Below are 9168 nucleotides of genomic sequence, written 5' to 3' on the forward strand. Positions count from 1 at the left end.
TTAGCTGCCATGTGGGTGATGGGAATAGGCACACTGTCCTCTGGAAGTCCAGACCTTTCCGTTAACCACTGAGCCATCCCACTGCCCCCCTCCAAATCCTCCATTTAAGAATCATTCCTATGTTAAACGTCATAAAAAACAGATGAAGAAGAGAGGTCTACAATATCTGTCCTTTAAGCCATAATCTGGAGAGGCAAGTTATGAGAAATAGCAACCCAGGCTCCTTTCTTCAATGTTTGACTATTATTAGCAACATAGTTGCACAGGAAATCTAAACCATGCTAATAACACAGACCTGAACAAAGTTTTAAAAGGCTATAATAATTACAACGTTTTCCATGGCTCATGGGCTCCTTAAAAATCAGTAATAATTGGCCAGTATTTTAGTAGGAAAAGTATAATGGATCTGGCAGCATTTTAATACTATTTTATTTATTATTGAAACAAAAAAGATAGGCAAAGAAAGTGTGATTTTACCATGCTCTACATTTCTTAGTTACCAAAAGGCTGGAAATTGGCGTTTGAAGGCTTATCTGTAAGTTTGCTTGATCATCCACATGAGGTCAACCATTTCCCTTCCTTCTTATTCTCCTTGTTAAGTTTCTTCAAAATCTTCTGCCTGGAAGAGGTGGGGGAATACCTTAGTGTTTGGGCTTTTTAGAATAAACATAAATTCAATGACAAAAAGTTCCAGTAGCCCTACTGAACTCATAGTACCATTTCTCAATGTCCCCCCTTTTTCTTTAAAAAAAAAAAAGGTAAAAATGTTTTCATGGGAATTTTAAAAAAGGCTATTTTAGTGACCTTTTGTCCCTCCCTGAGAGGAAGAGGCTGACAGGTAGATAGATGGAGCGTTTGTTATTGTGATTATCTCTGACTCAACTTCTGGGGTTTTATCTGGAATTCTTGTGAAGGGTCAACAAGTGTATTACTGTCTGTCCTCACCTTCTTGTGACCCTGATTTTAAACTGTACCTCACTGAAGTCAGAAAATAGATTACAGGGTTGCATTTCAGCAGCCAAATGTTGGGATGGGATGCATCTGAAACGTGTAATTATCTCAAGCAATGACAAATTTACAACTTTTTGATGTATTTATGGATACCCACTTTTGTTGGTCTTTAATGGTAGAATTTAAAGGAAAAAAAATCTAGTAAGCTTTTTCTTGGATAATGTTTCAGAGTTAAGTGTCCTAATACTTCATGTTGTGCTGAGTAAATTCTGTTTTATAGTGTTGTAATAAATGATCCCACATATGCATAGATGATGGATGCAGATATGTTTATACTTATTATCTAACCATAGATGTAAAACATAGTGAAGATTCATATTGATTTACAGTCTTAAGAAAATAGGAAAAATGTATATATTAAAGCACAACTTGGCACCACAATTCATTTATATATATGTACTATAAAAATTAAGTGAGAAACTTCTGAAGAAATATGAAGTATAAAATGAATCCAGCTTGAAGGAATAAGAGACCCACTAGTGCTAAAGACCCACATTCGGATCAGGGACTGAGGAAGAGCCACCGACCAGCTTAATTCAACGGAGTTACATTATATGAATGGGTAAAATGCCACAAGGAAGCCCTTTGCTCTGCATAATCAAGATATACTAATAATAAGACTAATAAAGGGTAGTGGAAATCTACTTCCCAAAGAAAAAGAACACTCATAAATATAACTAAAAGATTAGAAACAAATGGGTAAGAAAAAGGTAAATTTTGAAATGAATAGGAAAACCTCAAGAAAGGCTGAGTTTTGGAGGGTGTGGTTTGAGCTTGTGAGCACTTGCCAGACCACTTGCTAACTTTAGGAACTGACCTTCTGAAGACCACTTTCCACCAGGGAGATGCCTATCTCGTTTTTATCTCCCTGCCTTGAGGGGGAAAAATACCTTGCCACAGAACTTAGCATGCCAGTAAAATTTAAGTTTAAAATTCATCTGGCTTGATGGAATAATAGAATCACTAGTGTGAAAGGGCAATGTGGGGAGAGGCAGTGGTTTTTCTGTTCTTTTGTGAAAGTGCTTGTTGTAAATTTAACAATATAATATTTGGATGACAAATAAATTCATTCTGTGGGCAATAAAGCAGACCTTCTGAGTAATACAGGTCATTCAAAAATGTTGCTATGGTATGAAATAGAAATCACCAATCTCAAATGTAATTGTAGAATTTGCTAAAGTCTTAGTATCATAAAAGAATAACCATAAGAACCAAGCTACGATTTGGCTTATTGTCTGAAGAAGAATAATACATGGAAATCTTAAGCTATGGGCGTGACTCTTTTGCGTCACACTTTACGTTGATGAGGACTTGTGCAAAACTGAGAGTTGAGAGCATTGGAGGACTGAAGGAGCACAATGTGTTCAGAAGAACCCATGCCAGACAAAAGCCTACCAGAAAGAGGAGAGCTGAAGACTCAATCCTGCCCCAAGCTGAGTGTAGCCCCTGGTAACCTGACTGCTTTTGAGTGAAAGACCAGCATCCCAGAATATTTTGAGTCGCATAAATTGGTCTTGAGCAATTATAACACACACACACACACATACACACACACAATTGGGTAAGTGGGAAAGGGATAATGAGTCAGGGAAGAGCTCAGCAAGGAGAGAATATGATTAAAACACGCATGGAACTCTGATCTAATGAAGATTTTTAGACTACTGATGACATGAAATGAAACTATCTAGCATGCTCAAACACTAACAGTAGTTTTTTTTTGTTTGTTTTTTGTTTTTTACTATTTCTCTTAATTTGAGGAAAAGTGATACATCAAGTCTATTTTAAAAACTTTCTTACTCATTTCCAGGTATGGAAGGCAAATAAGGGAGAAATCTATGCATCTTATCCTACATTGTTATAAGAATGTTTCCTTTCCTATCAAGTGTTGGTGAAAGGTTTTGTCAAAATAAATGTGCCACCATGATTCAAATTGTGCCTTAACACATGGTCACTGTGGTTTAAAGTGACTGAGAAGGTCCTTGTCCTTTTCAAATATGATAGCTACGTTGTACAAAGTGGCCTGCACAGAGATCTAGTGACTACACACAAGACAGAGTAAATATGTCACCTGGTTAGTCAGTCCTACTTGATCTGAAACCAAATATTTAGGATGTTGCTTTGTTTATGTAATCTTTTTCCCATTATTGATATTTTGTGTTAGACCATCTTTTACATATTCATCTCCAGATATTTTGTATTTTGAAGCTCTATATAGAGAAAATAATAGTCAGCCAGAAGTATTTATTAGAAGCCTCTAATTCATTGTGTACCAACCAATGATAAATAAATATGTTTATATTTTCTTATTAACATAAAAATTAATCCAAATTCTTAATTAAGGTTGCTTTTCTCACTGCTGAGACTCAAACACAGTTCCTCACATATGTGAGATCAGCACCTACTGATGTCTTACATCCCAAAGATCTGCCTAGTCTGTTGATATCTTAATTTTAACTTTTTTAGTTCTTTTTAAATAAATGAGTTTAGTTTCATGTACGCCAGTGCTTCAATAAGAACATAGTTTATATATATCAACATATTAAATTCATCATAGTTTAAATTTTTATCTTTTTTAAAAAAATATTTTGTCACACAGAGGAAGTTGAAAGAGTAGCAATACAACAAATTCCAGTGTTCCCAGTGGTCATTCCCTACCACAGTAGTAGAGTTACTGTTTCTGAATCCACCCACTGGGTCTTGCTGGCAATTCCTATCTCCTACCAGGAAAAACAAAACACTATCGTACATATTCTCTTCTTATCTTCATGGGTTTTTCCACACAGATTTATATTTAGGCAACTAACTGTTCCTGCTGCCCTGGATTTGAACTTAACAAAAATAGAACCAAAATGAACCTATATTAAAACAGCATAGAAGGAGCATTGATAACATCGATACATCAGTCGGGTTTTTTGCCTTTCTTCTTTCTGATAGAGTCAAATCTCATCATTTTAATTTGGACAAACTATCATTGTTTCTCTTTTTTCATCTTTTTCACTCTTTTGAAAACCTATTAATAGGGGATGCTAAAACAGCCTAGTGAGCAAAGCATTTCCTGATCTAACCTAACTCCCTGAGTCCAACCCTCAGCATCGGCACAAAGGTGGAAGAAGAGATCTGACTCCATGGAGCCGATCTCTGACTTCCATGCTCACACTGCAGCATGCTCATGTCCACACACACACATCACACCACACACAATAATAATATTCTTTTTAAATATGTATTAAGAAGCCAACCCCTTCCTTAAGCACATAAAATGCTTTCTCATGATCTGTGCTTAGTGTTTGAAGCATTGTGTTCAAATTTTTAAGCCATATAGAAATGAATTTTAAGCCATATAGAAAGGAACTTTATGGAGGTATAAATACAGTGTCCTGCTACTTACTCAGACATCATTTTTCCACTACCAGCTCTGTCCTATGTCAAACCAAATACACCAGGTCTGTTTCTGAGCTGTCTGTTTTGATTGATCAGTGGGCTCATCTATCTATGCACAAATTCCAAACTCTCTTACCATTGATTTATGTGAAGCCCTAATGTGTCCTAGAGATCAAGTTGTAACAGGCCAGACACATTGCCCAGAGATGGGAAACAACTTGTTACCGTCTTTCTTTCTAGTGATGTTTTTACTTTAAGACCTATTTCATTCTCTTTTATTATGACCATGAAATGCTTCATTTTAAAGGTGTCTTGTAGATCTCTTTTCTTAACATTTTATCTTGAATTTGTCATTATATTTTATCAGCACTGCTCATTTCTAAATGTAGCTTATTTTCTTTTTATTTTCATTGTGTTACTAAAGAATTTGACATATTTGCATTTGTTGTAATGACCTTATAAAATCTTAGAATTTTTTTCTAACATTTTCCCTAATTTCTCTTATTTTATTTCTCTCTACTAAGATATCCCTTTGTTCATCTATGGAGCAGTACAGAAGATCAAACTCAGGCCTTCAGAATGCTAGTTAAGTATTCTCCTGCTGGGCTATGTTCCCAGCCCACTTTTTATTTTATTCTGAAGGGGGGAAAATGCCTCTGTAAGTTGCTTAGGCTGGCTTTGAATTTGAGATCCTCTGGCCTCAGTCTCCCCAGTAGCTCTGATTATAGGCCTGTGCTAGGAGACCAAGCACTAGGGGATCTTAGTCACTGTTGTGTTCTCTATACCCACCAGCACACACTTGCACATAAACACACAGACAAATGCATGTACCCATAAATTAAAATAAATAAATCTTTAAAACTGTCTTCCACTTGTAAGTAATGCAAAAGGAAGTTTTAACATAGACAAGCAAATGGAAATTGCGTTTTTAAAGCCTAATGAAGGCTGCATTTTCATGCATATATATTCAATAACTGATACCAAAAACCACAATCCTAGCCCTGGATCTCTGAGATGCTACTCGATCACGCATGTTGATATAAACTAGAAATCTACATAAGAAGTAATCTCCTAGTAGCATTGCTCTCCACTAAAGACATTACAGGCTATGGCTTCATGACTGCTGACACGGGTATAAAGCTGCTGCAGAGAAAGGAGTCTGTGTCACTTGGCAATCAGCAGTCACACTGACTCAGCACTGGTGAAACTTGAAGATGTTTACGGTTGTCACTGTCAATGAACACAAACAAGTGGGTCCGTGAGTTAGAGTTATTAAATAGCTAAAGGAAGAACTAATCGCCTCCTTTGAAAGCATGATCTGATAATTTGCCCCTACCATGTAAATAAATATATAAACTTCTCAAACATATTTCAATATAATTTCCATATTATGCTCTGGCTATATTCAAATTATGCAAGTATCTTTTGTACAAAGCAATAAAAAATGGGCAACAAAGAGCTTACAGTGTACCGATACAGCAGCTCAACATTTTTCTGTATACTTTTATATAAAATCTAATGTTTCAGAAGTTATTTCTAAAATGAACTGAAAAACAAATCCCTTCTTTTGGTACATTTCCCCCAAGAAACCCTTTTCATGAAAATCAGCAATTAAATTGTTTTTATTTTATTAGCACAATGAATATATGTCTATAAAATCTCTTGCTTCTGTTTATTTTGATGACATTAAGACCATTGTCAAAAAATTTAATGAGTAAATGTATTCCTTCCTAAAATTTAAATTTTATATAATTACCAAAGGAAGATTGGATTTTAAGATATAGTTCGCTATGCTGATATCTATTGAAATAGAATTTCCAGGTGAATAACTATTCCTCTATTTTTGCTCAGAAATGAATGAAAAATGGCATTATAATATTTCTAAATGTTGGGATAATTAATGGAGGTAGTTTAGCTCTTTCTGCTCAAAACACTTTGATAACTATAACATGTTGCACTTTTAAAATATTTCCATCACAATAAGAATGGCTATTTTTCAAACAGATTAAAGGTAAGAAACACTCTTGAGGACCCCAAGGAAGAAGACCATTACGCACTTTTGGTGGAAATGTGGCTTAGTGTGACCATTGCAAAATAGTATGCGCGTTCCCTTGTAAAAGTGAAGGTGGTGGTACCCTGTAATCCAGCCACTGTATGGGTGTGCAGCCAAAGGAAATGACATCAGCTTAAAGAGACTGGTGAGCTCCATGTTTACTGCAGCATTATCCACAGGAGCCTGAAATAAAATCAAATAATGGATGAACTTTTTTTTAAATCTGGTATAGCCAGATGTGGTGTCTCACATCTGTAATTCCAGCACTTGGGAACCTGAAACAGAAGGATCGCTGTGGGTTCAAGACCAGCTTGGTCTATCTGGTGTATTCTAAGGGAGACTGAACTACATAAGGAGACCTTATCCATTGTAGAAGAATTGGAGAAATAGAAGATGTGGGGAAGAAAGAGGGATGGGGGTAGGAAAATGTGGTACAGGTACAGGTACACATGAAATTACCTTCAGTTGTGAAACAATTAAACCACATTATTTTGGACAATATGGTTAGAATTGGATATTATTATGGTAAATGAAATGAGCCAGACTCAGAAAAGCAAATGCCACATGATTTGATTCATGTATGAAATCTAAAATGTTTGATGTCATGTAAGCTAAAAGCACAATGGTGGGGACCAAAGACTGAGAAGAGTCAAGGAAATGGTTGGAGAAAAGCTAGCTGAAAGTGGGCATGAAGTCTCACATAGGAGCCAGATATGGTGTGCTACATCACAGCAAAATGGCTATACAGTACTGGGCACTGCACTTAAGACTAGGAGAAGAGACAGGCATGGAAGCACACACATTTATTACCAGCAGAGACAGAAGCAGGCAGATCTCTGTGAGTTCCACTCTGGTCTAGTTATAGAGTTCCAGGCCAGCCAAGAATACATAATGAGACATCTGTCTCAAAAAGAAAAACAAAAAACAAAAACAAACAAACAAAAAAACACCCTAGGAGAAAGCATTCAGCAAGTTTTCACATAGGAAGTGGTAAAAGTTTAAGGAGATGGCTATGTTTAACCTGAGTAAATGTTTTAGAGTGTATACATGTACCAACCTATCTCATGTTGTCCTCTGGTAGCATAACTACTATGCTTACTATATAACAATTACAAATGAACCTAACTATTCTGTCACATAAAATTTCATTAGAATATAGAATATATTTAATGAATATATGTTGCTATCAAATATTCACCCATAATACACCATTTAATGTTTAATATATTGTACATGGGTATAATATATACATATATATGTATGTGGTATGTATGTATGTATGTATATATACATATATATATGTGTGTATGTATGTATATACACACATGTGTATATACACACATATGCATAAATATGTATAGTGTATATGTATGTATGTATGTATGTATGTATATACAGACAACTTGTATTTTGTATTTGTAGATAAATTTACTTGGAATTAGCATTCATCAGTGGTGCATTATGTTATCAACTTCATGAAAACTACACTGGCTAAAATGTGTTACAAGTTTCAAAGACTGTTAAATAGCTGAATGGATTCAGTTAAAGAATCTAACCATAGTTATTAACAACTCCATAATCATATATTTTAATAACATAAACTTAATTGCATACAACTATACTATGGAATTTGTATACAAAATATCTAATATAAGAGTTATTAATTATATGTAAATAGAATCAATTTTGAAAAATGTTAACTCTAAGACTGGATTATACCTAAGTTTGGAAAGAAAACTCTCAAGATAGTAGGGGTATTTACTAAACAAACTTAAAATCATCTCTATCACTGTCAAATATTTTTGTGATATCATTATGGAAATTAGTTTTTGTGTACTCCCAATGTGCTCATGGCTGGGATTTTGTTTTGTTTTAACAATCATATTCATGTCTTCTGCGAGTGTGATATGTCAACTCACTGGAAAAAAATTCCTGAGTGCCATCCCTGAAAACAGAATTAGTAGAAAATATTATCCTTTCCAAATGTTAATAAACATTATAAATAAATGTTATAAGTCCTTTATAAATCTAGTATTATGTTGTATTTATGTACAATATATCATATATAGTTCATCACATTCATAGCTGTTATTCAGTCTCCAAAATAAAATTATTCTTAAGAGAGGAGCAAAGGGAGGCTTGGGGAGACCTGTAGAGCTCAGTGGTAGAGTACCTGTTACATGAAGTATCCTCAGGACTCCAGAACAAGTAAGTTCATACAGAGTTCATTAAGGGATAAACATTTGCTGGAGAGGAAAGAAAAACTGTATTAACAACATTAGACACATCTTTGAACTATACCGGCTATCTAGAAGTTCAGCAAAATCTTCATACAGCTGAAATCTCTCATTTTTCTGCTATCTTCCAATGTCACTGCTTAACATGATAAGCAAGCAATGACATCTGAAAAACTAAAATGAATCTTGGGTAGACAAGATCCTGGCATATACTAGCAATGTCACAAGCTGACCTTTGAAAGAGGACAACTTGCACATGCACACCTCATGCTTGTCTGCCTTCTACAAGCTGAGCCAAATGATGAGTGCTTCCAGCCATGCTGATACACTTCTGTCCACTTGACTGCCATGGATGGGAGACTAGTGATCCATCTCCTCCAAGCCTCTCATTACAGGTGTCTCCCTCAGTCAGAGCAAAGTGTTGGCTTGCATAGCACAGGACTGTGCTATATCTAGCCACACGGTGTCTACACCATTTTCACTTGC

The 9168-nt window shown here is 35.3% G+C and overlaps 1 long non-coding RNA gene across 1 annotated transcript; it reads right to left on the reverse strand.

Moving 5' to 3' along the window:
• Positions 1–500: 500 nt before the first annotated feature.
• Positions 501–8690, reverse strand: Gm39910. Its single transcript, XR_866651.1, has 3 exons — positions 8619–8690; positions 6450–6628; positions 501–619 (listed from the first exon to the last, which is right to left on the reverse strand). It is a non-coding gene; the product is annotated as a predicted gene, 39910 (long non-coding RNA).
• Between the last annotated feature and the right edge of the window lie 478 nt (positions 8691–9168).

The sequence above is a fragment of the Mus musculus genome, chromosome 2, assembly GCF_000001635.26.
Source record: "Mus musculus strain C57BL/6J chromosome 2, GRCm38.p6 C57BL/6J".
NCBI lineage: Eukaryota > Metazoa > Chordata > Mammalia > Rodentia > Muridae > Mus > Mus musculus.